The sequence below is a fragment of the Marmota flaviventris genome, chromosome 18 (assembly GCF_047511675.1).
Source record: "Marmota flaviventris isolate mMarFla1 chromosome 18, mMarFla1.hap1, whole genome shotgun sequence".
NCBI classification, from domain to species: Eukaryota; Metazoa; Chordata; class Mammalia; order Rodentia; family Sciuridae; genus Marmota; species Marmota flaviventris.
In genome coordinates this window covers 9,234,170-9,261,707 of record NC_092515.1, presented here as the reverse complement: position 1 = coordinate 9,261,707, position 27,538 = coordinate 9,234,170, and the positions used below count along the sequence as shown (strand labels likewise).

Below are 27,538 nucleotides of genomic sequence, written 5' to 3'. Positions count from 1 at the left end.
TATCTGTGACACTTTTCTTTTCAAAATTATACAATTTATATGATATCCAAAGTATAAACAACAGGAGAAGAAGATATGGATTAAACTTTATTAAAATTAAAAACTGGGGGCTGGGGTGTACCTCAGCCATGGCAGAGAGCCTCCCCAGTATGAGGCCCTGGACTTGATTGAGGCACTACACCACAGACACACAGTAAAAACCTTTTGTGTATTAAAGGACAGCTGCCAAGGAGGCTGGGGTTGTGGCTCAGCAGTAGAGCGCTGGCCTAGTGTAAACAAGGCCCTGGGTTCGATCCTCAGCACCACATAAAAGTAAATAAATAAAATAAAGGTATTGTGTCCAACTACAACTAAAATTTTTTTTTTTAAAAAGGACAAATGTCAAGATAGTAAAAACAAAATCCACGGAATGGAAAAAAAATATTTGCAAGCACATCTCTCATGTGGGATTAATATCCAGTATATATAAAGAACTCACCAGGTGGAGTGGCATAGGTCTATAATCCCAGGTACTTGAGAGGCTGAGGTAGGAGAATTGCAAGTTTTAGGCCAGTCTGGGCTACACAGCAAGATCCTCTTTCAAATAAAAAGTAAAAAGGGCTGGGGATGTGGCTCAGTGGTTGAGTACCCCTGGGCTCAATCCCCAGTAACAAAATAAATAAATAAAAATTAAAAAAATAAAATGTAAAAAGACCTGGCATTGTGCCTCAGTGGTAGAGTGCTCGCCTAGCATGTATGAGGCACTGGGTTCAATTCTCAGCACCACATATAAATAAATAAATAAATAAAGGCCCATCAATTAAAAAAAAAAATATATATATATATATATATATATATATATATATATATATATATATATATTAGTTGTAGTTGGATATAATACCTTTATTTTATTTATTTATTTTTACGTGGTGCTGAGGATCGAACCCAGGTCCTCATATGTGCTAGGTTAGTGCTCTACCATTTTTTAGGGCCACAACCCCAGCCCTAAAATATATATATATTTTTAAAAAGTAAAATAAAAAAGTAAAAAGACTTGGGAGTGTATCTTTGTGGTAGAGAGCCCCTCAGTTCCAGCTCTAGTACTGCCCCCCCCACACACAAATAAAAGAAAGAAAAGAAAAAGTGAAAATCTGCTTGACCTAAAAATGGGCAACGATCGCTTCTCGGCCTTTTGGCTAAGATCAAGTGTAAAAATGGGCAACCAACATGAAAAGATCTTTCTCTAAAGAAGAAATACAAATGTTCAATCAGCACATGAAAAGATGCCCAACATTATTAGGCATGAGGAAAATGCAAATCAAAACCACAAGATACCACTTCCCACCCATTAGGAGTGTGCCTATTATAAAAATAAAACAAACCCAAAATGTGAAAATACCAAGTGTTGGCAAAGATGTGGAGAAACTGGAACCCTGATGCATTTCTGGTAAGAATGTAACATAGCACGGCAGCTGTGGAAAACAGTTTAGTGGTTCCTTAAAAAGTTAAACATGGGGCTAGGGACATGGCTCAGTGTAGAGCACTTGCCTAACATACATGAAGCCCAGGTTTGTCCCTAGCACTGCAAAAAAAGAGAAAAAAAAAAGTTAAACAGAATAAAGAGAGTTACCATACAATTTAGTAATTAGATTTTTAGGTGTAACCATCAAAACCAGGGATTCTCACAGATAATTATACACCTATGTTCATATCACAATAGCCTAAATCCCAAATGCTCAACACATGAGTAGATAAACAAAACATGGTTTGTACACACTGTGGAATATTATGCAGCCTTAAAAATGGAATGAAGTTCTGATACATACTACATATATGATCCTTGAAGTAAGTGAACCACCCAGACACAAAAGGACAAATATTGCCTATTCTAGATCCTATGTGAAGGACCTAGAATAAGCAAATTCAAAGACAGAAAGTAGAGTAAATGTTAGTTACCAGGGACTGCCGGCAGAGAAGGAGAATGGATGTTACTGTTTAATGAGTCTAGAGTTTCTGTTTGGGATAATGAAAAAGTTCTGTGAAAGGATACCAGTGCAGATCACAAAACATTGTGAATATACTTAATGCCACTGAGTCGTACAGTCAAAAGTGGTTACAATGGGGGCTGGGGCTGTAGCTCAGTGGTAAAGTGCTTGCCTTGCATGTGTGAGGCACTGGGTTTGATCATCAGCATCTCATAAAAATAAATAAAGATATTGAGTGTCCATCTACAACTAAAAAATTACTTTTTTAAAAAAAGTGGTTATAGTGATAAAATTTGTTATTTATATTATCTCCTAGAAAAAAACATTATATGATTTACTTTTTATTTTTATTTAAGTTTTTTGTTTTTGGTACTAGGGATTTAACCAGGGACAATTTACCACTGATCTACATCCCCAGTCCTTTTTATTTTTTATTTTGAAACAGTATCTCACTAAGTTGATGAGGACCTCACCAAGTTGCTGACGCTGGCTTTGAACTTGTGATCATCCTGCCTTAGCCTTTTGAGTCACTGGGATTATGAGCATGCATCACCACAACTGGGTATAATTTATTTTTTAAAAAATTCACCACTTAGTAGTAACTATTACTAATAGAATGCTTACTAAATTCCAGACTTTTTCTTTTCTTTTCTTCCTTCCTCCCTTCCTTCCTTCCTTTCTTTCCTCCTCTTCCTTCTTGTACTAGGAATTGAACCCAGGGACACTGTGCCACTGAGCTACATCCCCCATTCTATTATTATTATTATTATGGTACCAGGGATTGAACTCAGGAACGCTGGCACTGAGCCACATCACCGGACCTGTTTTTGTATTTTATTTAGAGACAGGGTCTCACTGAGTTGCTTAGCGCCTCACTTTTGCTGAGAGTGGCTTTGAATAGGTGATTCTCCTGTCTCAGCCTCCTGAGCTGCTGGGATTAACAGGTGTGCACCACTGCACCCAGCTTATTTTTTTAATTTTGAGACAAGGTCTCGCTAAGTTGCCCATGCTGGTCAGGTATCAGGCGTTCACCAAAAAATCCTGACAAATTTCAGGTTTTTTCTAAGCTTTTTATAAATGAAAATTTCCAAACAACTCTGTAAGGTAGGTACTAATACTATCAACACCATTTTACAGATGAGGAAACTGTGGAACAGAGAAGTTGAGGAACTTGCCAGTAAGTTGTGGAGCTGAGGGGCTGGGGTTGTAGCTCAGCGGCCGAGCGCTTGCCTCACACAGGAGGCACTGGGTTAATCCTCAGCACCACATAAAAATAAATAAAATAAAATAAAGATATTGTGTCCATTTACAACGAAAAAAAAAAGTTGTGGAGCTGATATTCAAGCCCAGGCATTCTGACTCCAGAGTCTATGCCTGTCCCTCATATTCTACACTGTAAGTGTGTAGAGAGGTCTGGAATACAAGGCAATTCCAGAGAGGCAAGTAAGGTGGGCCTGAGATGTTCAAGAGGACAGAATCTAATTTAAAAAAAGAATATCGTGTTCTAGTTGTAGTAGTTGGACACAATGCCTTTATTTTATTTTTATGTGGTGCTGAAGATCGAACCCAGCGCCTTGCACGTGCTAGGCAAGCGCTCCACCGCTGAGCCAGGACCCCAGCCCTGGGACAGCATCTTTTTTAAATACTGCAGTATTAAAATTTAAATAAAATTTTTTGACAGGCCAAGAAATTCATGTATTATTGTTTAATTAAAAATACAAAAGGGAGCTGTCTCTCCCTCCAGAGATAGTCTGCATTCAGACTGCTTTCCCAAAGGCTTCTCTCTTGAGATTGCTCCCATTCTCCCTTAAATAGGTCTCTACTTAAGGGCACTTAACCATTGAGTCACATCCCCAGCCCTTTCTATTTTTAATTTTGAGACAGGGTCTCAGTAGATTCCTTACAACCTCAATTGCTGAGGCTGGCTTGGAACCTGCCGTCCTCCTGCCTCAGCCTCCCGAGCCGCAGGGATTACAGGCGTGGGCTGCTGCGCCCGGCACACTTCAATTTTTAAGTTTATAAAAATAGAGAGGTTCATTATATTCGGTCAAATACTCAGCGCGTGCCCACCAAGTGTCAAGCGCGGGGCCTGGCAGCTGTTGCAGCTGTGGATCGGAGCATCCCCACCTCCGCTTTCTTCCTCGTGATTGGCTGCTCTTCGAGCCAATGGCGAAACAGTTCTCGGCTCGCGGACACCTCAGGCAGCTTCAGCTAGAAGCCGCTTCCCCAGTTTGGCTTGTAGGCGGCGCTGTGGGTTCACCAACTACTGAGTCACGCACAGACCTTGTCCCCACCCTCTCTGATTCTTTCAGACTCTCAGGAATGGATACAGAATGTCTCCCAGCACCTTCACCCTCTCTGCACAATTCCTCAGTGGCTTTTTCTGCCTGTGCATCTTTCCCAGGCGGTTTCAGAGCCCCACGCCCCGCCTGGTGCCTCCTCTGGCTCTCTAGCTGGTGTGACCTCCAGCCATTCGGGCCCCCAGGGCAAAGCTTGGGAAATCTTGATACCGGCCCAAGCCAGCAGCCGGCACTTCTCTGGGTCGGCTAATTGTTTACTCGATTGTTTATTTATCCTGGAGTGGAGGCTAGCCGGGTGCGCGGGGGTGGCTGCCCCCAGGGAAGCCTGCTTCCTGTCGTTGGCTTGCTCAGCTGCCATTCGCCTTCTTGCTCACTGGGAAGAATCGCAGAGCTGGGAAGGCCCTCCTAGGTGGTTCCGTTCATCCAACAAAACGCTTTGCCTAAGCCTCTGCCTGCCTTGTTTTTGGATCTGCGTTAGAGACAACTACCATGACTGAGACAGCCTGGGCTTGCCTTCACAAAATGGAAAAGACCTATTACAAGACAAGGATGACCCAGGGTGGACAGGGTTTGGGTAGGCGACTTACATGGTCTGTGGGATCCTGGAGGAGACATCTGACCCAGTCTATTGGGTAAGGGAGAGTCTCCTGGAAGAGGAGCATCTGTGCTAGCAACTGAAAGAAGGGTAGGAGTTAGTCAGTGGACAGGCTTTTTGGCTACCATGCCCACGGTGCCTCCCATTCCTTTTGTTGGCATGGGACTCATCACCATTTGCCAGACTTAAAAAAACAACCAGAGTCCCTAGCTCCATAGGAGTAACACATACTGGTGACACCAACACAGAACTTTGTTCCCTTGTGAAGTGCTATATAGGTCTGTAGTCGGATCAATTATGCCACTTTCTGGCTGTATAACTTCTCTATGAATTATAATTTATCCATAATTTTTTTAAGAAAGAGAGAGAGAGAATTTTAATATTTATTTTTTAGTTTTCGGCGGACACAACATCTTTGTTTGTATGTGGTGCTGAGGATCGAACCCCGGGCCGCACGCATGCCAGGAAAGCGCGCTACCGCTTGAGCCACATCCCCAGCCCCAATTTATCCATAATTGAGCTATGAGAATGGAGTGAATATGTCTGAAGTGCTTTGGAATATTGATTAGTACAAAGTGTTCACTTATTTATTTATATTTTAGTTGTGGGTGGACACAATACTTTTATTTTATTTTTATATGGTGCTGAGGATTGAATCTAGTGCCTCACACATGCTAGGCAAGCACTCTACTGCTGAGCCACAACTCCAAAGTGTTCACTTTTATTAAAGGCTGAGGGATCAGGCCAAATCTGAGGCCACTCTCAGGAAGTGATTTCAAGGATAAAACTTGAAAATTAGGTTGGTGTTCACAGGCTCCAAAAGGGGAGAAACTAGGTCCAGAGAGAGGCACTGTCAGTTCACAAATTCAAATGACAGGGAGGACCTGGAACACTTCACAAGTGTTATAAAGACATTAATTTGAGGTGGGAGTATCTAGTATCTAGTACTGCCATCCACCAGCTTTCCAGTTTTTTTTTTTTTTTTCCCCAGCAACAGGTTAGTACTGGGGATTGAACCTAGAACCCTCTACCACAGCTATACTTGCAAACTTTTTTATTTCTAAATTGCTGAGGCTAAATTCTAATTTCTAAATTGCCTCAGCCTCCTAAATCACTGGGATTACAAATGAAAGTGATCTTAACATCACTTACAAAGGAGGTTTTGCAATGATAGCTCACACACTTGATCTGGCAGCCATAGTGCTTAAAAAAGTTTTGGGGCTAAATTAATTTTATTTTTGTGGTACTGGGAATTGAACTCAGGCATGGCTACATGTTGGGGAAGCCCTCTATTGCTGAGCTACATTTTCAGCCTTTTAAAATTTTGAAATAGAGTCTCTCTAAGTTGCTCAGGGTGACCTGGAACAACATCTCTTTTTTGGAACTGAGGGTTGAACCCAGAGGCAGTTTACCACTGAGCCACATGTCCAGCCCCCCCCCCCCCCTTTTTTTTTTTTGATACCAGGGATCGAACCCAGGGCCGCTTAACTGCTAAATCACATCCCCTTTTATTTTGAGACAAGATCTTGCTAAGTTGCTTAGGGCCTCTCTCTAAGTTGCTGAGGCTGGCTCTGAACTTGCAATCCTCCTGTCTCAACTTCTTGAGTGGCAGGATTACAGGTGTGCACCACTGAGCCCAGCCCATCAAATTTTTGATCCTCCTGTTTTAGTTGGGATTAGAGGTATGAAACACCATACCCAGCTAAAAATGCTATATTTTAAGAATGGTAAATAAGAAAATGATAGATGAAAAAGATTTTTAGCCAGAAATGGTATGTTTTAAAACTTGAGCCCACATAATTTTATTTTTTAATGCTTAGAGAACACACTTTGTGCAAGGGATGAATTTTTTAGCGCTTTACAAATGTGTAGCAATACTAACTTTACCCGTAGTTTTGCTTTCCCAAGTTTCAGTTATCCGTGGTCAGCCGGAGGAAGATATTAGTATTGGCATTCACATTATTTTTATTACAGACCAGCATATTTATAATTGTTGTTAATCTGTTATTGTGCCTCACTCAAATTAAACTTTATCATAGGTATGTATATGTAGTCAAAAAGAATATATATAAGTGTGTACACAGACATACACACAGACACACGGCTTGAGTGGTTTTGAGTTTTGGACCATAGAGACTATTACAGTTTAATTCTGAGGGAGGTACGATTATTTTCCTGCTTTCCCATTTTACAAATAGATGAAGAGACTGAGGAAAGAAATGCAAAATGTAATAGGAAACATAGCCTTTCCTCACGCATTCCTCAAACAGACTTTGTGCCCAGAGAGCTCATCTTCCATAATGCGTACTTCCGGAGGAGTCCCAGAGGAACCCCCTCCTCGATTCTGAGGAATCCAGGTTTACAGCGGTGCCCACTCCAATCACAACTCCCCCTCCCAAACTGACATTTGATTTCCAGTCATTTGCACAATGATAACTTGAAAGCCAGGACTGCATGCAGGACTGGGTCGTCTTTCCTCTGCCCGGGATCCAGTAACCACTGAATCACTCAACAACTTGCACCAACGCGCGCCTTGCCTTCAGATTTTCCTCACTGCCTAGGGTAAGAGCACGCGCTTTCTAGCTCCGCCCCTTCTTCCGGAACGAGGAATTATGAGGCCCGGATTGGGTTGAGGCGGGCCACGCCTCCTCGTGCTCTCCAATCAACTCCCCCGATGGGTACGCTCCCTCCTTCCTAGCCCTGCCCCACCGCCCCACGTTACGTTTTCTTTCTCTCCTCCTCCGTTATCTCGGGGGTTGCGGCTCTCGCGGCAAACCCACCTCTCATTGCATTTCATTGGCTGGCCAGGTCCCGCGCGAGCAGGATCGTGCCCTTGGTCTCCGCCTCCAAAGCCGGGTCGTGAGTCTTCGCTGCAGCTTTCTCCAAGAAGCTGCGCGAGGCAGGGGATCTGCTGTTTCTGGCGCGCGCAAGGAGGCGCGCGCCTCCCGACAGCCACTCCCTCTGCCTAACGCCAGTAGCAGAGCCGGCTGGAAGCCCATACTGCGCACGCGCACTAGACCACCCAGCTCCCTCTGCCAGTTCGCGGGTGTTGTGGCGTTCAGTCTCGCGCCGCAGAAGCGGCATTTTCTTGGGGCGCACGCGCTTTGCGCTCTTTGCACCCATTCCCAGTACCCGGCTGCAACGGTAGCAGAGAGCTCCTCAGGCGAGCGAGTGCTTCGCCGCTTCCCGCTGCCCGGTGCTGGTCATTCCCTCGTGGCGCGCCCCCTTGGGCCGTTATCCCCCTGCAACGGTCCCCGCGCCACGCACGCGCAATAGCGAGGTGTGTGCGCGCGGGAGCGGCGGCCGCAGGAAGGAGGTGCCGGCGCCATTGCGCGCGAGGGAGGGAGGGAGCGAGCAAGGCTGGTCCGCCCTCCCTCTGGTTCCCGCCCCTCCCCCCTTCCCCTCCCCGCCCCCCGCCCCGAGGGAGAGCCGCGGAGCGGCGGGAGGAGGTGGAGGAGGCGGAGGAGGCAGTCCGCGAGGGAGGGTCCGCTCGGCCCCCCGCCGCCGGAGCCGGAGCCGTCGCTGCCGCCGCCGCCGCCTCAGCCGCTGCAGGACGAAGAGCAGAGGAACATGGCGCCGGGGCCGCCGTCGCCGCGGCTGGGATCGCGAAGGCCGGGGCCGCGCTGAGGGCTCCCAGCTGGTGAGTGCGCGAGCTCGTGGGCTCCGGGCGGCGAAGCCGGGCGCCGCCCCGCTGCGGGGTCTGGGGGAGGCGGGGACGGCGGGGCTCCGAGCCCGGGAACAATGGAGGAGACGGAGGGGGAGGGGAAGGAACGGCCCCCCAGCGCCCCTGGCCCCGCGGTCCCCGCCGCTTCGCGCTTGGGCCCGGCCCGCGAGGCCCGCCTGTCCTTCGGACTTGCCCCTGCCCGCCCCAGCCTTGCTGTCCTTGCGGGTGCCCCCGCCCGCGATCCGTTGGGATCTCGGTGTCTGTCTCGTGTTCCCCCCGCCCCACCTTGCCGGCAGCCACCCTACTCTCGATTCTGCGCCCCTCGTTTTCCTTCTTCCGTGCCTGGTAATACCCTTAGCCCCTCCTGGACTCTGCAGTGCTTATGGGACCCACCTCCTCCTCAGTGACCCTTCTGCATCCCTTGATTCTGGCTCCCACTCGAAGATCCATGACTCTTCTGCATTCTCTTTTATTTTGCTATCACTACCCTCCGGTTCTGTCCCTGGCCCCTTCTTTGACCTATCCACTATTATTCCTGTCGTAGAATGTCTTGCACTCCTAGGAGCTGTCCCTTTAGGACCTGCGATCTGCCGCCTTGGTGATCCCTCTGAGTCCTGTTGATTTAGACACTGCTGCCTCCGGTTCTGTCCCTTGAACTTAATTTCATCTCTTTCAGGCCCAACTATCCCCTACCCGCATTTCTGTTCTGGCCCACACAGAACCTGCTGCACCCCCGAGAAACCCCTTGACTGTCTCTCTTGACCCTTCTCTGACTTGGATGCACTATATTTGCTGCCTCCTTTTACCAGTTCTTGCTTCTGTTTGCTATTCAGACCCTTTCCTCCCTTCCAGATCTTTTCACCTCCCACCTCTGCCCCTTGCCTGAGCTCAGAATTTGCAGTCCTTCCCTGGCTGCTTGATTTCTGCCTTTGCCTTCCCCCGAAGCAGCCTCATCCTCATTCTCTGACCCTGCAGATTTCTCATTTCTGCCATTTACTTACCTGACCTCTTTCCCTGGCTCAGTGGCTGTCATCCTTGGCTCCTCCCCACCTTCATTTTGGCACTCCCGTGAGCTGCTCCATTCATTTGCTCTCCCTTCTTTGGCCTGACCCCCCTTCAGTTCCTTTATGCCTGATACCTGCTTCCTGCCTCCTCTTTGCCTCCCCCAGGCCTCTCCTCCCCATTGTGGCCTTTCTTAGGCTTGCCTTTACCTCTCAACTCTGACCCATCTCCCAGCCCCTTCCCATTCTGCATGTTCAAGACCTGCCTGCAGAACCTTTCCACCTGCTCTCTCCTCTGGTTTGTTCAGCTCTGCCCCATCCTCTTATTTAGTACCCACCCACCTCATCTGGCCCTTTTTGGAGCTGTCCACTAGCCTGTATATTTTTTGACTCATTTTTAACTTTCCAACACTGTCCCTCTTGAAGTGGTCCCCTTTAACATGGTCTTGTTGTAAGGGCATTCCACCTGGGTCTCTCTCAATTCTAAGTTTTTCCCCTGACATTCTCTCCCTTTAATTTTGATTCAGCTGTCATTGTCCACTCTTTGTGTATTTGTCCTTCCTCCCCTGCACTTACCTTCTTTTTGAGTCCTCTTTCCCCCAATTCTGACATTAAGGTGTTTTCTTAATTTTTCCTTCTTATTCCTCCCATCCCTTCTCAGAGCTGCCCCAGTTCTTTGATAGATGCTCACTCCCTTTTGATGATTCTCCCAGGCCCCTTCCTTTTTGGCTTCCTTTTCCCTTTTCAACATTTCCCCCCTTTTCCCTCATAGTCTGTCAGGCTCCTCTTGCATCAGACCTGCTTTTGCTGGGTCCCCACTGTGGCCCACCCATTCCCCATTGAGGACTTCCCCATTTCAGGCATGTCTGCCTCTCCTGATTTTCATTCTTCACTCTCACTGGTGAAACAGGGAGTTTTCTAGGCACTGGGAACTTCAGTGGCTTCAGACTCTCTCCGAGCCCTGAGCCTGAGGATTTATTCCCCCCCCCCCATCCTGTGAAATCTGGTAAATAGGTGAGGGTTGGTTAGTTACTGCTCTTGGGAGCCTAAGAGTGTCTCCCCCATTTCTCCCACTTCTATTTAGCTTACTGGGGGGAGTAGATCTCATTCCATTACCCCATTTTCTTTCCTGTGCTCTGCCCCCGCGCCCCCCCCCCCCCCTTCAGATCTCTGGGCTTTGCAGCTTTGTGTCCTTAGGAAAAGGGGACTGCAGCTGCTCACAGGTCTTTATTCTCTTTCTCACTTACCCTCTCTCCTTCTCTGAGCTGTTGCAGAGAGATGGTTGTACCCTCTTCCGCCTTCTACCTCCAAGTCAGTGCCCCATGGGAGAACTTAGGAGTGTGTTTTTTGTTTTTTGTTTTTTCCAGCTGACAATTCATATTCTTGTTTTACCCCAGCCAGGGAAATGCCAGTTCTCAAGTGCTCCTGGATCCCAGGGGGCGATATGGTCATTCTTGGTGTTTACTGCTCAGGGCCTACAGAAGCTGCAGTGTGTCTTGCCTTTTTTAATGGCCTTTGGTTTGCCCTGTGACCTTGGGGGAAGGGCTGGGCAGGGTGGGTTTATTTCTTTTTCACCTCTGCCCAGGGTAGATTCCAGCTTCCTTGTCTTCAAAATAGTGAGGGCCTGGGTTTGGAAAGCACTTTGCGGTTGTTTGTTGAAAGAGAGAGTGCCAAGTGTCACTCAGATTTCTGCCCTCTGGTATTGCAGGCACTCCCAGCCACAGGAGCTGAGTGCCTCTGGGCAGATCCACAGTGAGTTCAGGAGCTGGTTGGCGTTCAAGGGTTGTGTGGGTGAGCCCTCACATTCCCCAGGCCTTCTGGGGACCTCACTGGGTAGAGTTAGAGAGGGGGGTTAGGAACTAGCCAACATGAGTCAGCTTTGGTCTTATTATCTGGGAATTGTGCCTTCTCTACCTTTCCTGGGCTGTTTTTTTCTGTAATCTTGCAGTGGGTGTGGGCCTTAGGAAATCCATTTGGAGGTAGAGATGGCTTTTACAAAAAAGCCATCCAAACATTTCCCTCCTTTAACTTGGGAGAGAGGACCTTTGGCTTGGCCTACGTTTATTTATTTTATTTCTTAAGTAAATCAAGAGCCTGATTTTTTTTTTTCCTGTGGCCTAGGGCAATTGCATATTAAAGCAGCTATCCAGCTGTGAAGGAACATTTACTGGAAGGGCTTTCTTAACTGAGCTATGTTCAGACTATGTTTATTTCAGCACTTATTTAGAAATAGTTCTGTGTGAACACATTTGAAATAAAGAACATGCATTGTCATCTACACAATTTGAGTGCTTACCTATTAAATGTTGGCATTTGTATATGAGATAATAAATCTGTAGCACTCTTTCAACTAACTTTTTAGGACTTAAATTTTCTGACAAGCAGAGTCTCGTAATTTTAATGATCTAACTATGGCATGTATTTTCATCGTTATTGACTTAAAGAATTTTGGTTCATTTCCAGTGTTGAATCTTTGGCCTTGTGTGTCACGATTAATTTGCTGAATTTAGTTTGTGTTCCTCACATTAGTTTGGTAGTTGTTTTTATTCTTAATATGGAGGTGACAGCTAATTAAGAATAAAAACAACTGTTTATGCAGTATACTTAAATTTGTGTTCCAGAGTTTTAATATCATTGGCAGCATAAAAAGTTTCTGCATGCTCAAAGCTTATGTTTACATAATTGTAAGTGAGGAGACAGAACAAAGAGCTGATTTTTCTTCCTAAGCTGGTAACTGATGTTCCAGTGACAGATTTCTCTGATGGTAGCAGAGGCTCCAAACCCATCATTGACATCTGCTTTCATGATGGAATTGAGTGCTACCGAAAATCTGGGGCAATAGCCTTGGCCTTCTGGAATGGACACTGTGCATATGGGGTGAAGTATGAGAAGAGGTGGAAGTAGACAACTATTTTCAGCCTATTTAATGTGACTTCAGGGTCTTTTGCCCTGTCCAGACTTTTAAAAATTTGCCAAACCTGCCTTCATTTCTTTCTTTCTTCTTTTTTTTTTTTTTTTAAACTAACCTTCATTGTTTAAATTATCCTCTTATTTAAAAACTATTCCCATTTTCTAGTACCCATTTCCTTTTTTTCTTGGCATGGTGCAGGCTATAGGATAATTAGATCAGAAAATGGTCATTCCTCGAAACCAGACAAATGGAAGAAGTTGTCGGGTTGCAGATCTCTAGGCCTGATGTTGACTTCTGACAAAAGTCAATCTGAGAGAGGTGAGGGTTGCATAGATAACTTATCAGATGCACTAGAGCCTTCTCTAGGAGTGTGTCAGTGGGTGATGAGGAAGCATGTCAGTCATGTCAGTACAGCTGCAGGTGGAGAAGGTGGGGGTGGCTGAGTGGCTCTGTGCCTTGTCTACTCTGATCAGCTTTCTTGCCTTTGGCTGCAGTCTTTTTTCTAAGGCCTTTTGCAGGGCTTTCCTGTGATCTGCTATGACTGCTATCATTCACCACATAGTAGTCTAAATAGTGTCTTAATTTACCAAGTGTGACTTGATTAATTGTGTTTAATCATCATCATGTTTAAAATTTCTAGTTTTTACAATATGTAAGATAGGTAAAATTGAGATTCTTTGCATGAAGAGGAAAGGTAACTAGCAGAAATGGCTCCTCTAACCCCTTGGGTTTGGTGGTCTCTCAATTTGGAAATCAGTGCCTAGTCTTAACCTCCTTATTTACAGGTGGGAAAATGGAAGACTTTCTTGGAGCATTGTGGCAGGCTTCTGCCATAAAAGAGTATTGGACATAAGGCCAGGGGCCTGCCTTCTGGTCTAAGCCTTGTCCTGCTTAGTTAGGACCTTGGACAAATCCTTTCCTCTCTGGACTTCCCACTCCTAGTCTGAAGTGTGGTGGTGGGCTGTCCAGTCTAGATGCATCACAAGAACAGTTAGAACTAGGGACTAGGACTGGGTTCCCAGTGCTGCTCTTGGGACCCCTTCTTACCTCTCCTTGGGTTAGTAAACTGGAATTGGGATGGGGCTCTTTGATAGGGGATTAACTGGATTACCTTAGCCATATACTTTTTCTAACATTACATAAACACTACCCCTTAGCTGTTCACATGGAAATTAGTTTGTAATTTTGAAGGAGGGGGTGGGGGGCCATCCAGATTATTTTAGCTGTGTAACTAACACCACATACCTCTTTTAAAAAAACGATATGGAATTTTTCGAGCTGAGTCATTGTTGACCTAGGCTCTCAAATAGCAGTGGTCTGAATAGTACTTGAATTGCTGGTATTAAGAAATGCAAACAAATCATTCATGTTCATCTTCCCGAAAGTTTTTTTCTGTTTAACATTTGATAGAATGCTTTATCAGGCTTCATTTTAAAGAATTCTTGAAAATAACTTTTGGCATCTGTCAATCTGATTTTCATTTATTTGCTTCTCTGATATTGAGAAGCATCATTAACTTGATATATTAGCAGAGAACCAGGAACTTAAAGACATGGAGCATTATCACAGGAAGGCAATATTTATTTTTGCTGAAAATAGACTTAACTATTTCCTTCATCATCCCTTATTGAAAGGAATATTGCCATTTTATGACATTTGTAGTACTTGTGACTGTTGCATTATGTCTGCAGGTATTTCATACCCTGTTGCTCTCTTAGTATCTCTGCATTCTTACTTGGAAGATGTCATCTTCCTAGTCACTGTAGTCATTTGGTAGTTGAATTTGAACAATTAAGAGGTAGCTTACTGGCTGGGGCTGTGGCTCAGTGGCAGAGTGGGTTGCCTAGCAAGTGTGAGGCACTGGGTTTGATCCTTAGCACCACATAAAAGTAAACAAATAAAATAAAGGCATGCTCTCCATCTACAACTACCTCCCCCCTCCCAAAAAAAAAAAAAAAAGTAGCTTACCAAGGTGTAAAGAACATTTAAACTCCTTAGCCCTGGCTCTGCCATTTACTAGCTGTGTAACTTTGGCCAAATAATTTTTCACTTCTCTAGACTGTATTTTCTTTAATTGAAAAATGAAGGGATTAGATTAGTTGGTTCTCATTCTGCCTGATTTAAGAGCTGATACTATTTGATTGTCTTATCTCTTTAGAGAATAGACTCTTTAAGGCTGGGATTCATATGCATAATACCATTTACTTGATAGGCCCCCTCTACAGACATGTTGATCAAATCTGAACAGATGCCAAAACCTTTATTTTTTTCTTTTTGAGATTGTGCACCAATTATTAAGACCATCCTCTGGCTATAAACTTTTTAGAGAGCATGCTTAGTATTTAATCCACATGCTTTCTGCATCATTAGTGTCATGACCTTGGTGAAAAGGTTAATAAGTTACCACTTATTAAGACTGTTATGAATCCAGGTGTGTCTGATTTCAAAATTTATACTTACTAGGCTTCCTTGCTACTCTGGGATATAAAAATACACTATAGTTCACCCCTGTAAGGAATTTACAGTCAGTTGTAAACAATTATAACATAGGGTGAAGGAAAATAATTGTTAAACTATTGTGGTTAATGTCTGGCTTCTTAGGAGGCAGTCCTATATTAATAGTATTAAAAGATTTTCATATTCAGAGATAGCTCACACAATATCCAAACCTGTTCCATATCACAGGGATTTTTGTTTTGTCTTGTCTTTTGGTGGTACCAGGGATTGAACCTACTGGGGCTCTACCATTGAGCTGTGTGCCCAGCCCTTTTTTATTTCAGGGTCTCAGTAAGTTGCAGGGATTGTGGAATTTGTGATCCTCCTGCCTCAGCCTCCTAAGTTGCTGGATTACAGGTGTGGGCCACCACACTTATCCATATCACAGTATTTTGAAGAGAATCTACAGCCACAAGTATCAGCTTATTTTTCTAGCCAGCATATTGGAAAAGTTGGATGTTTTATTTCTGACCTGGATTCAAATCAAAGTATAACAAAACTGTAAGTATACATAAAGAAGGTAGAAATGTTTGGTCAGGAACTCCTTAAAAATTATTATCTTTGACAGGAAAATATTTGGGTAGCTCCTAATTGAGATCTTTTTCTTCCTTTTTTGGTGCTAGGGATCTAACCCAGGACCTTGCATTTGATAAGCATGCTCACTGATCTATACCCCTAGCCAATATTTTCTTTCTTTCAGAATATTCTTCAGGTAACTAGAAATGTACAGAATATGTACAACTGTAATTTGTCAATTTGCAATTAGAAGTTTGGGACGGGGGATATATCTCTGTGGTAGAGCACTTGCCTAATATGCACAAGGCTCTGAGTTCAATCATAGCACCCCACCACCCTAGGAAATGATAAATAAAATTTAAATGAATAATAAAAAATTTTTAATTGTATAGATAGAAACATATAGATATATGGATTAAAAATACTGTGTAAAACTCACTCTAATTATTTAGTAACTTTTTTTTTAAATTGTTGGTGGACAGAATGCCTTATTTATTTATTTATTTTTATGTGATGCTGAGATTGAATCCAGTGCCTCACACATGCTAGGCAAGCACTTTGCCACTGAGCTATAGCCCCTATTTAGTAACTTTTTTTTGTGTGTGTGTGGTGATGGGAATTGAACCCAGGGCCTTGTTTATGCAAGGCAGCACTCTACCAACTGAGCTATATCCCCAGCCCCTTGTTTAGTAACTTTTTAAGTTGCAGTTCAAAAAAAATGTTGGGGTGAAAGTATGTTAGCCAGCTACAGATATTAGCCTCCTGACGTATAAAAAAGAGAATTTAAAAATATGATACAGTTGCATTGCATATTATCCCATCTCCATTTAAAAGAAAGGTCAAAACTGGCTTCTGTCTTTGGCAGCCTCTGCTGCTTAAGAATGAGACAAAGGAAAATGATCACCATTAATTGCCACAGGCAATTAAAAAGGGTTCTTTGTTCAGTAACAAATTGATTGTGTACAAATGAAAGTCAGCACTGCATTAATACTAGATTATTAGATTCTTGAAATCTGCATCTTCAGCTAGAGTGGTTTTCACTTTGAGAGAATTATTTCACTGGGAAAAGTATACCTAAAACGCTTGGTTATAAAAAGTACTACTAGGTCTTCATTTTTCAAAAAATGCTTCTTAAGTTTGTAGGTGGAAGACTGGTTGATGCTGCTTTTGTGATTACCTTTAATGGCCTGAAATTATTGTATATCTTTTTATTTTTTTGATACTGGGGATTGGATCCAGGGGTGCTCTATCACTGAGCTATATCCCCAGCCCATTTTAATTTTTTTAAATTTTTAGTATAAGAGATTGAACCTAAGGGTGTTTTTTTATTTTGATAAGTAAGTTGCTGTTTAGTATAAGAGATTGAACCTAAGGGTGTTTTTTTATTTTGATAAGTAAGTTGCTGAGGCTAGCCTTGAACCTTCAATCCTCCTGCCTCAGCCTCCTAAGCTAATGGGATTATAGGCATTTGCCACTACACCTTGCTTATTTTTTAATTTGAGACAGTCTTCCTAAATTGAGTAGGCTGGCCTTGAACTTGTGATCTTCCTTCCTCCGCCTTCTAGTCACTGATATTACAGGATTATGTACTTTTAAAATGCTGCTGACCCAGAAGAAATTTCTTCCTGCAAATGGTCAGTCGAAGAATGTAGATAAAACCTTTGATGAATGAGAAGAGGGGAAAAAAAGGCTCTGACTTGGTGAGGGAGTGGGTCCTAGCTGTCAACATGTGTCCAATATTAGTCCATCAGTAAACACAAGAGCTCTGAAAAATGGCAGCATTCTGTTATGTAATTGGGATTCGACATGTGTATACAGGGAATGCGTGTTTACTGTGTAAGATCTTCTTTTTAGTCTTCTAGTTTACTTTTTTAAAAAGTTAAGGTGCAGGGGCTAGGGTTGTGGCTCAGCGGTAGAGCGCTCACCTCGAATATGCGGGACCCTGGGTTTGATCCTCAACACCACATAAAAATAAATAAGTGAAATAAAGGTGTTGTGTCCAACTACAACTAAAAAATAAATATTTTTTAAAAAGGTGCAGTTTACTTGTAGAAAAGTATTTAAGTCTTAAATGTACGTTTGTGAAATTTTTATGTTGTGCAGATTCTTTTTTCATATAATGGGGCATACTTTTATAGATAACTGGGGTTTTTTGTTTGTTGTGCTAGGGATTGAACCCAGGGGCGCTCAACCACAGAGCCACATCCCCAGCCCTTTTTATTTTTTTATTTTGAGATAGGTTCTCACTAAGTTTCTTAGGACCTTGCTAAGTTGCTGAAGCTGGCCTTAAACTTTTACTACTGAGCTTCATCCCTAGTCCTTTATTTTATCCTCCTGCCTCAGTCTCCCAAGTGGCTGGGATTAGAGGTGTGTGCCACTGTGTGTAGTGAGAATATGATGTGACTAATACTCAAACTGCTGTCGGGCTTGCAAATCATGTGAACTTTCTAGAAAGCAGTTGGCAATGTTTTAAGAGACATAACAGTCCTTAACTATTTACATTAGTCTCTGTGGACCAAATAGTGATGCAAACAAAGATTTTTATATAAAGTTGTTAACTATGCTGGGTGTCGTGGCACATGCCTGTAATCCCAGCAGTTTGGGAAGCTGAGGCAGGAGGAGTGGAAAGCCAGCTTCAGCAAAAGTGAGGCACTAAGCAACTCAGTGAGACCCTGTCTCTAAATAAAATACAAAAAGATAGGGCTGGGGATGTGGCTCAGTGGTGTAGTGCCCCTTAGTTCAATCCTTGGTATCTCCCCTACTGTCCCTGCCCCACTCCCCAAAAATGTTAACTATAGTGACATTTACAAATTAATAAAAAGAATCTGTATCTTAACCTTGGAGGAACAGTTGCCTTATGGAAAAGTATGGAGTTACTAAAATAGTATGATTTTTGGAAAATACTTGACATGGGAAAGTGCACACAAAATAAATTAAGTATGGGAAAATACAGGATATAGAACTATAAACAGTGTGAGTCCAGTTATTTAGAATATATATGGGAAAATGTGGAAGAAATATACTGGAGTGCTATTAGTAGTTACCTTTGTGTTATAGTAGTTTGGGTGGCTTGCCCAATTTTCTTCAAGATATTTACTATTGATTTAAGAAAAAAGGTTAAACAAGCTTTTGTGTGTGTGTGTGTGTGTGTGTGTGTGAAATGTGCTTTTACATTTCCCTTCCTTCCTTTTATTGGGGGCGGGTACTGGGGATTGAACCCAGGAATGCTTTACTGAGCTTCATCCCTAGTCCTTTATTTCATTTTTTTTTTTCTTTTTCTAATTTTGAGGCAGGGTCTTCCTAAGTTGCCCAGACTGGCCTCAAACTTGGGAGGCTCTTGTCTTGGCCTCCTTATAGTTTTATTTATAAACATATAAAGCAAAAATTGAGCTGAAAAGCAAGGATTTAGAAGTAAATCTAAATGCTGGACTCAAGTCCCTCTAGGGCAGTCACCCTTTCTTAGAGAATAATCAAATTAATTATTAGCAATATTAACGATTAATAGCAATCATTGCTTATTTTGTACTAGAACACTACTGAGTGCTGCCTCCTTCTCCTCTATGGTAGTTGGTATTCTCAGTTTTTGGATGGGGAACTGGAACATTGATAAGATAAGGGGACTTGTGAAGTCTTCAGGGCTGTGAGGTCCCAGCACAATTCTGGCTGAGCCTCTGCTGTCAGTGGTCTTCTCTGATAGGCTTGTCACTTTCCAGAATGCTTCCACACATGGCAGTTTTACCCCAGAGATGAAGGGAACTGGAGTGTACTGCATGGGTGAGAGCTGGAGCTCAGTTCTCTGTTAGGCAAGTTTCCCCAACCCCCCAAGTTTGTTTGTTTGTTTTTGATTGGTATTGGGGATTGAATCCAGGGGCACTCAACTACTGAGCCACTTCTCCAGCCTTTTTTATATTTTATTTGGAGACAGGGTCTTGGTTGGTTGCTTAGGGCATCACTAAATTGCTAAGGCTACTTTGAACTTTCGATCCTCCTGCCTGTAATGGCGCCCTGAGCCATTACGGGTGTGTGCTACGGTGCCCCACTGGTTCTTTTTTTTTTTTTTTTTTTTAAAGAGAAAGAGAGAGAGAATTTTAATATTTATTTATTTTTTAGTTTTCGGCGCACACAACATCTTTGTTTGTATGTGGTGCTGAGGATCGAACCCGGGCCACACGCATGCCAGGCGAGTGCGCTACCGCTTAAGCCACATCCCCAGCCCTCCCACTGGTTCTTTTTTTAGGAGGAAGGAGTGATTAGTCAAAGTCAGTTAGTTATGTCTTCTTTTTTATGGGCCCTGAATATTTTGAAAGGATTTAAATAATTTTATTTAATATCTAATCTATTTAATTGTTTTTATTAAAATAATTTTAAAACCTAAGGATTACTAAGTAGAAGAGGGAACAAACCAGTTCTTTGTAGCTCTAGAGGATAGGGAGACATAAGTTTTATTTCTCCTTTTCTGGCTTATTGAGCCAGTGTTTGTATGTCCACCCCATTGAGTATATCAGTCACACAGACTGTGCCTCCTTTTCTGGAGAATTTATATCCCTCTTCTAAAATAAAGGCAATTCTACCATTACAGGTAGCACAAGGATCACCCTGTTTCTGCACCAGAAGGTAAAAATTTTAGAAGGCCAATGGCCTATTTTTTTTTCTCCCCTGATCTTATCTTAAAGAAGTAAGTGTGACTGAACATTTCAGTGCAAGAATGCATTGACTAGGAAGTCAGATTTCATCTTCTTATGAGAAAGAATTTTTTAAGAAACCTGTCCAAATTCATGTTTTCTCTTGAATAAGAAGTAATTTGGAGATTTTCAAGTTTACTCTGTTTGCTTTTATTGTTATTTTTCAGGACGCTCATACCCATTTATTTACTGGCTATTCTTTCTCTTGTCCAAGAGAGTACTAGAAGGCCAGTTACAGTGTGAACTGTTTAAGTTCAGGTGGGGGATTGCAAAGTAAAATAGTTTTGGAGACTCTTACAGATAATTTTCATCTTTTTGATCCTCTTTTTGTTTTATTTTTGTGCTGAGTTTGAACCTAGTGCCTCATATTTGCTAGGTAAATACTCTACCATTGAGCTACATCCCTAGCCCTGTCCCTTTATTTATTAAGACTTTTTTTTTTTTCTTTTTTTAGTTGTAGATGGGCACAATACCTTTATTTATTTATGTGATGCCGAGAATTGAACCCAGTGCCCCAAGCATGCAAGACAAGCACTCTACAACTGAGCACAACCCCACCTTTTATTTTTATTCCTAGAACAGGGCTGATAGGTCAATTGGAACACAGTATTTGTTGAATAAAGGTGTGAGGTTTTGAATGGAGAAGATGAAGTTTGGAGTGTTTTGGTCCTTAGAATCCTGCAAGTGATGTAGAGGAAAAAAACACCCTATCTTTTGTTAGTTTTCATTTTGCTTCATATCAACTTTGTGACCTGGGATAATTATTTTTGAGTTATCTTGTCTATAAAATGGACTTTTAAATACTACCCTGCCTGACTGAAGTCTTTTATTTTTGCTTTTTTTGAAAATTAAATGCTGCCAGGTACAGTTGTGCACACCTATCATCACAGTGGCTTGGGAGGCTGAGGCAGGAGGATTGCAAGTTCAAAGCCAGCCTCAGCAACTTGGACCATGTCTCTAAATACAATTAAAAAAGGGTTGTAGATGTGGGGATGTGGCTTTGTGGGTAAGCATTGCTGGGCTCAATTTCTGGTGCCAAAAAAAGAAAAGGAAAACTAAATGCTAAGAGTGAAAACATAAAAGTTCTTTGAAGTTGGAAAACCTTTTGAATTTGTTAGAAGAATGAAACTTTGATTAATGAAAATGTTTAGGTGAGGCCGTGTGTTAGGTGCTGTGTAGGCAACATGATGACATTTTGGATCACTTAGTGGAGCAACACTTGCCATTACTTTGTTATTTCTTGGTCTTTATACAGCTTGTAACTTGCCCCCAGGAACAACCAGTTTTGGGGTCTTATCAGGGTTAGTGTCACACATCTAAACACCAAAATTCACATTATAGAGCTGGGGATGTGGCTCAAGCGTGCTCGCCTGGCATGAGCTGGGTACTGGGTTCGATCCTCAGCACCACATAAAAATAAAAAAAATAAAGATGTTGTGTCACCGAAAACTAAATAAATATTAAAAAATTCTCTCGCTCTCTCTCTAAAAACAAACAAACAAACAAACAACAACAACAACAAAAAACTCACATTATAGGCCAGATGCAGTGGTTTGAGATTTGTTTGGCATTCTTGGTTTTAAGTCAGGCCTCAGTTGCTTTTTCTCTCTTTCTCTCTTTAGGACACATAACCTTATCACTCCTCTTACCCATTTTGCACCCTTGACAAGATACTCAAACATAAGGCGCCTCAAGGCACCTCCTCTATAAAAGGGTCACTGTGTAAATTAAAATGGTTTAAGAAGCTTAAAATAATGCATGAGTCCTCCTAAATACCAAGTGAGTGTCATCATTAGTTTTGTAGTACCTGGACTTGACTTTTATAGTTTTAGAGAATATCATAGTAGGAAAGCAAATGCAAGTTTATTAAACAGCCTTTTTTTTTTTTTTAGTTTTACCAAGGAGGGCATTTTTAAAAAGGAAAAAAAAATTGTACTCCTTTATTTCATAAAAAGTAAGATCCAGTATTAGAGTGAAAGGTCCTTCCCAAGAAAGTTGACTGTCTTACATGGACATATGTAGCTATATATTCCTAATTCTCATTTTACATAGATTGTGGAAAACTTTGCCATAGGCCAACAACAACAGAAATATTTAGACAGATTTGTGTCCCATGTACCTCCATTTGTTCTGTCACCCTCAACAAACTATTTAGCTTCTCTGAGCCTTAGTTTTCTCATTTATAAAATCAGCATATTAAAAAGTGTTTGACAGGGCTGGGGTATGGTTCAGTGTAGAGCACTCGCCTAGCATGTGAGAGGCCCTGGGTTCAATCCTCAGCACCACATAAAAATAAATAAAATAAAGGTATTGTGTCCAACTACAACTAAAAAAATAAATAAATAAAAAATAAATTTAAAAAAGTGAGGGCTGGGGATGTGGCTCAACTGGTAGCGTGCTCGCCTGGCATGCGTGCGGCCCGGGTTCGATCCTCAGCACCACATACAAACAAAGATGTTGTGTCCGCCGAAAACTAAAAAATAAATATTAAAATTCTCTCTCTCAAAAAAAAAAAGTGTTTGACATAGTAAATGTTTTAATAGATATTATTATTCTAAAATAAGTATTCGTTGAATGCCTTTAAGTAATTTTTTTTTGTTTTTTTGTATTAGAGATTGAACTCAGATGCTTTACTACTGAGCCCCAGCCCTTATTTATTTATTTATTTTGAAAACTTTCTAAGTTTACAAGGCTGGCCTTAAAGTTGCAATCCTCCTGCCTGGGGCCTCCTAAGTCACTGGAATTACAGGCATGTGATACTGGGTCAAACCTTTAAGTAAAATTCAGCATGCTCTGTGCTAAAAGGGATTCCAAGAAGTAGGGTGTTGTGCTTGCTTGCAAAAATTTTCAATTGTTCTTTCCTCTCTCAATTCATTCTCTCTACAAGCCCCTGGTGGGTCACACAGAATAAAACAAAACCTTGGTACACTTCCCTGCTTAGAAACCTTCAGGGTTGGGCTGGGTTGTGGCTAAGTGGTAGAGCACTTACCTAGCATGTGTGAGGCACTGGGTTCCATTCTCAGCTCCACATATGAATAAATAAAATAAAGGTCCATTGACAACTAAAAAGTATTTTATAAAAGAAAGAAAGAAACCTTCAGGGTTCCTATATTTCCTTTAAGACAAAATCCACACTTAATAAGTGTCCTGAGAAACCCTTTATAATTTGGCTCATTCTTCCTTCCTGGCCTTGGGCTTCTCCCATTTAGATAGCCATCCTCTATCCATGGGTGGCTCTTCAGGACCCAGAGCATGCTGTGCTTTTTTTTTTTTTTTTTTTTGCCTCTGCTTGTGATGAAGCTGGCTCCTCTTTCCAGAGAGCGCTTACCAACCTTTCTCCAATTGGTTACTTCTCTGCTCGCCTTTCAGCATCTCTGGGGTCTATAATGTTTGATACATTGCTTACCAGGATTTTCTCAGCTGTGTTCCATTTGCAGTTTGGTGGTGGTGTGATATCACTTGTTTTTGTGTAGTGATGTGTTCATATAGTTCTGTATCAGTAGTCATTAAATACCCAGGATGTGTTCCCTTTCCCCTGTCCCTTAACCACCTGCTATCTTTTTCAGAGCCATCAGTGTTTTACCAGAGATATTTTAATGCACAAGCAAGTAAATAAGAGTACATATGACTTCCCTTCCCCTTACATGAGTAGTAGCATGTCCTAATTACTGTTTTGTAACTTCTTTTGTCACTTAATGTCATGGGAGATTGCTCTTTATTAGCACAGAGGGAACTTCTTTGGTCTTTATTATAGCTTTATAGTATTCTAGTAGACAGACATGCTTCCAGTGATTTTGCCAGTCTTCTGTGGATGGACATTTGATTTGTTTGTAGTTGGTGTTGTAGAGAAAACTTGGACAAAATTTTGCGTGTGTAAGATTATACTTGTAGTAAAATTCCTAGGAGTAGAATAGTTGTCTCCTACTTCTTGAAGCATTATGAACAATAGCTCATAGGACAAGGTTGGAGGGTGTCTCTGTTGGGATGGATCGGGCTTTCCAAAACCCCTTAAAAGGGCATTCATTATAACATCCCTCTCTCCCAGGAGCTCACTCTAATCACACAGTCCAAACTATATCTCAGAGACCTGTAGGTCCTCTTCACGTAATAATAGCCAGTACCTCCTTAGTCTTGCTGTCTACTAGACATTGTTTTATGCACTTGACCTGTAGTAGCTCAGAAATCAACATATCAGACTTATGAGATAGGTATTGTCTTTGCATCCAGAGGAAGCTGAGGCAGCACATACTGGGTGGTGTAGGGGAAGAATTCAGAGAAAGGAGAGCAAGCCCCTTTGTGTAGGTTAATTGCTAGTGATTTTCATACTGGCCTTAATTATTAAGAAATGTTTCTCCTACTGAATGTTACTTAGATGGGCATAGTGCATTCTTTAGTTTGTTTCCTTGATCCCTAGTTTAGATTACTTGTTAAGATTTCCAGAATGATGTGTTGAAAATTCCAGTTCCATTTTCCCCTTCTACTCAGGACCTTTTAGTGAGGTCCTAATTGGACTTAACATTGTAGTTTTAGGGTATTTTCAACAAGCTTATCTTAGCAAAGTAGAAGCAAAGCCAATCACCTACTTATTTTTTTAAAGCCTCCATGAAGAATTTTGCCTTTTCAGTTTGGGAAGGAGCCCTGGAAATTTTGGTATTACATGATGTTTCTGGAAACCCAGTGGTGTGGTCATAAGCTATCCTGGAATGCTTGCCTATTTCAAATACCCGCTCTTATTCACAAAGTCTAATGAGTTAGGATCAGGGCTTCTTTTGTATCGTCCCTGTCTAATAGTACTTTCTGAACTAGCTACATGTCCCTACCTGAAATGTAGTTCGTGGGACTGAGAAACTATCGTTTTGATCTTATTATTATTATTATTTGTTCTACTTAGTTGTACTCGTTTTTAATCTTAATTGGTTTAACTTCTCCAACCTCCTGTACCACTGGGGATTGAATCCATTGTCACTGAGCTATATCCCCCTTTGTATTTTTATATTTTAAGACAGAGTCTTGCTAAGTTGCTGAGGCTGGCCTTGAGTTTGTGATCCTCCTGCTTCAGCCTCCCTGGTAGTTGGGATTACAGACCTGCGCTGTTATACCCTGCTTGATTTAAGTGGCTGAAGTATGGGAGAGAGTAGTGCACATCTAGAGAGCTTGCTTCCTTCCTTTCTGTCCTCTTTTCACTCCTTTTCCTCCCTACTTTGGGGTGGTGTAGGGTTCTGCCCCTTGTGTATTTGATGAATGCTCCATAAGTAGCTTCTGATACCTGAAATACATAAAATATTCTTTCTTTAAGTTCTAACTCCCAGGGAATAACCACTGTTAACAGTTGCACTTTTTTTTTAACAGTTATGTTTTAAAAATGGTAGAAAAAGTTGTTAGTTTGTATGAGCATTGCAGTGATTTCTGCACAGGGTTTATTCGTGATTCTAGAAGATGGACATTACTCAAGGTTGTGGGTGTGGGAGTTTTAGGAGCTGGAGGCTTAGTGTGCAGGTCATATAGAAGTATGACTAATACTGGTGAACTCCCTTTATAAAGATGGCTGTGATATGATGGAATTCTGTCCTGCCAATTAGAGACCTTCATGAAAATCTAGGAAAGAGAAGATGAGTCATCCTTCTCTCCCTTCCCAGATCCCAGCATTTTGTTTTGAGGATGGGTTGAGGGGTCCCAGCTCCTTCTTTGTATGCCTGGGGTGTTTAAGAGAGAGATTAAAGAGGACTTACTTGCTGGGAAAACTAAAGCAACAGAAACAGGTCTAATTTTGAATTTGTTCTTCTATACTGGAAGCAGCATTTTAGGCCAAGTTCATTTGTAGGTGGTGGGTATGTGTGCATATCTTTCCTTGTGAAGATGCCATGGGTTTCTCTTTTTACTAGATTTTCTTGAATCCCTAATAGTAGAGATAATAGTAATCTCTACTCCAGATCCTCTGGTTTCCTCATTGTCACTATATACTCAGGACATATACTTTCTGATTGGGCTTGTGAAGTTGGGGGAGGCATAGATGGAGAATGATGATAAATGATAAAACTGGTGCGCAAGAGTAGAGGCAGGAATTTTTCAAAGCCTTGAATTAAGTAGAATGGGATGTGGGATCTTGGATTGAATGCTGGAACAGATAAGGGAATTAGTGGAAAAAAATTTTAAATTTCTCTAAATGGCTGAGCTGGCCTTGAACTTGGAATCCTCCTGCCTCAGCCTCGTAAGCCACTGGCATTACAAATGTTCACCATCATGCCTGCCTAGTTTCTTTGTTTTGACACGTTCTCTGTGGTTATGTGAACAGGGGAAGCTGAATGAAGGATGTATGGGAAATGTGTAATATCTGCAATTTTTCTATAAATCTAAAATTACTTTGAAATAAGAACTTAATAGCAAGAGCATCTAAGGGCTGTGACTTCACCAAGGAAATATGCATGTAGAGAGAAAGCTTGTACAGGGCCTTCCAGAAGCGCTGCCTATTGTCCCCTTCTCCCCTTGAACTCAGTGCGGCAGCATGTGGTACTTGTGGCTCTCGAAGAGTCCTCCTGATCCTTCTCATGTGCTGTTTATCTGGGGTAGTCACCCCACCAGCCAAACTGCAAAACCCCCAAAAAGATCACTTGAAAAACAAACACACAGCTTGATTAACTTCTTTTACTTCTTTTTTTTTTTAAAGAGGCATATTTTTTTTTTAATTTTTTATTGTTGGTTGTTCAAAACATTGCAAATTTCTTGATATATCATATTTCACACTTTGATTCAAGTGGGTTATGAACTCCCATTTTTACCCCGTATACAGATTGCAGAATTACATCAGTTACACATCCATTGATTTACATATTGCCATACTAGTGTCTGTTGTGTTCTGCTGCCTTTCCTATCCTCTACTATCCCCCCTCCCCTCCCCCCTCCCCTCCCCTCCCCTCCCCTCCCCTCCCCTCCCCTCCCCCCCTCCCCCCTCCCCCCTCCCCCCTCCCCCCTCCCCTCCCCTCCCCACCCCTCTTCTCTCTCTACCCCCTCTACTGTCATTCATTTCTCCCCCTTGTATTATTTTTCCCTTTCCCCTCACTTCCTCTTGTATGTACTTTTGTTAAAGAGGCATATTTTTTAAATAGGCTTTTTTTTATCTTTATTTTATTTTTATGTGGTGCTGAGAATCGAACCCAGTACCTCACGCATGCTAGGCGAGCGTGCTACCACTTGAGCCACATCCCCAGCCCAACTTCTTTTACTTCTTGAAATTGAGCTACAAATTAGTTTTTTTGGGAAAGCCTTCCCTAATCCACTAGTCAGCCCCTGTATCTGAGCTTTCTGCCAAGTTTACCCCTGTCATAGTACTTATTAATGTGTTCCAATGACCTGTTTGATTTTTTTTTCTGTCTTTTTTGGTCCTGGGTATTGAACCCAAGGGTGTTGTG

The 27,538-nt window shown here is 42.2% G+C and overlaps 1 protein-coding gene across 2 annotated transcripts in view; it reads left to right on the top strand.

Moving 5' to 3' along the window:
- Nucleotides 1-8,185: 8,185 nt before the first annotated feature.
- Arhgap35 (Rho GTPase activating protein 35) overlaps nucleotides 8,186-27,538 on the top strand; it is a 119,971-nt gene continuing 100,618 nt past the window's right edge. For both annotated transcript variants that reach the window (XM_071605091.1, XM_071605092.1), the window contains exon 1: nucleotides 8,186-8,502. The gene's annotated coding sequence lies outside the window, so the exon portion shown is untranslated. The remainder of the gene's footprint in view (nucleotides 8,503-27,538) is intronic.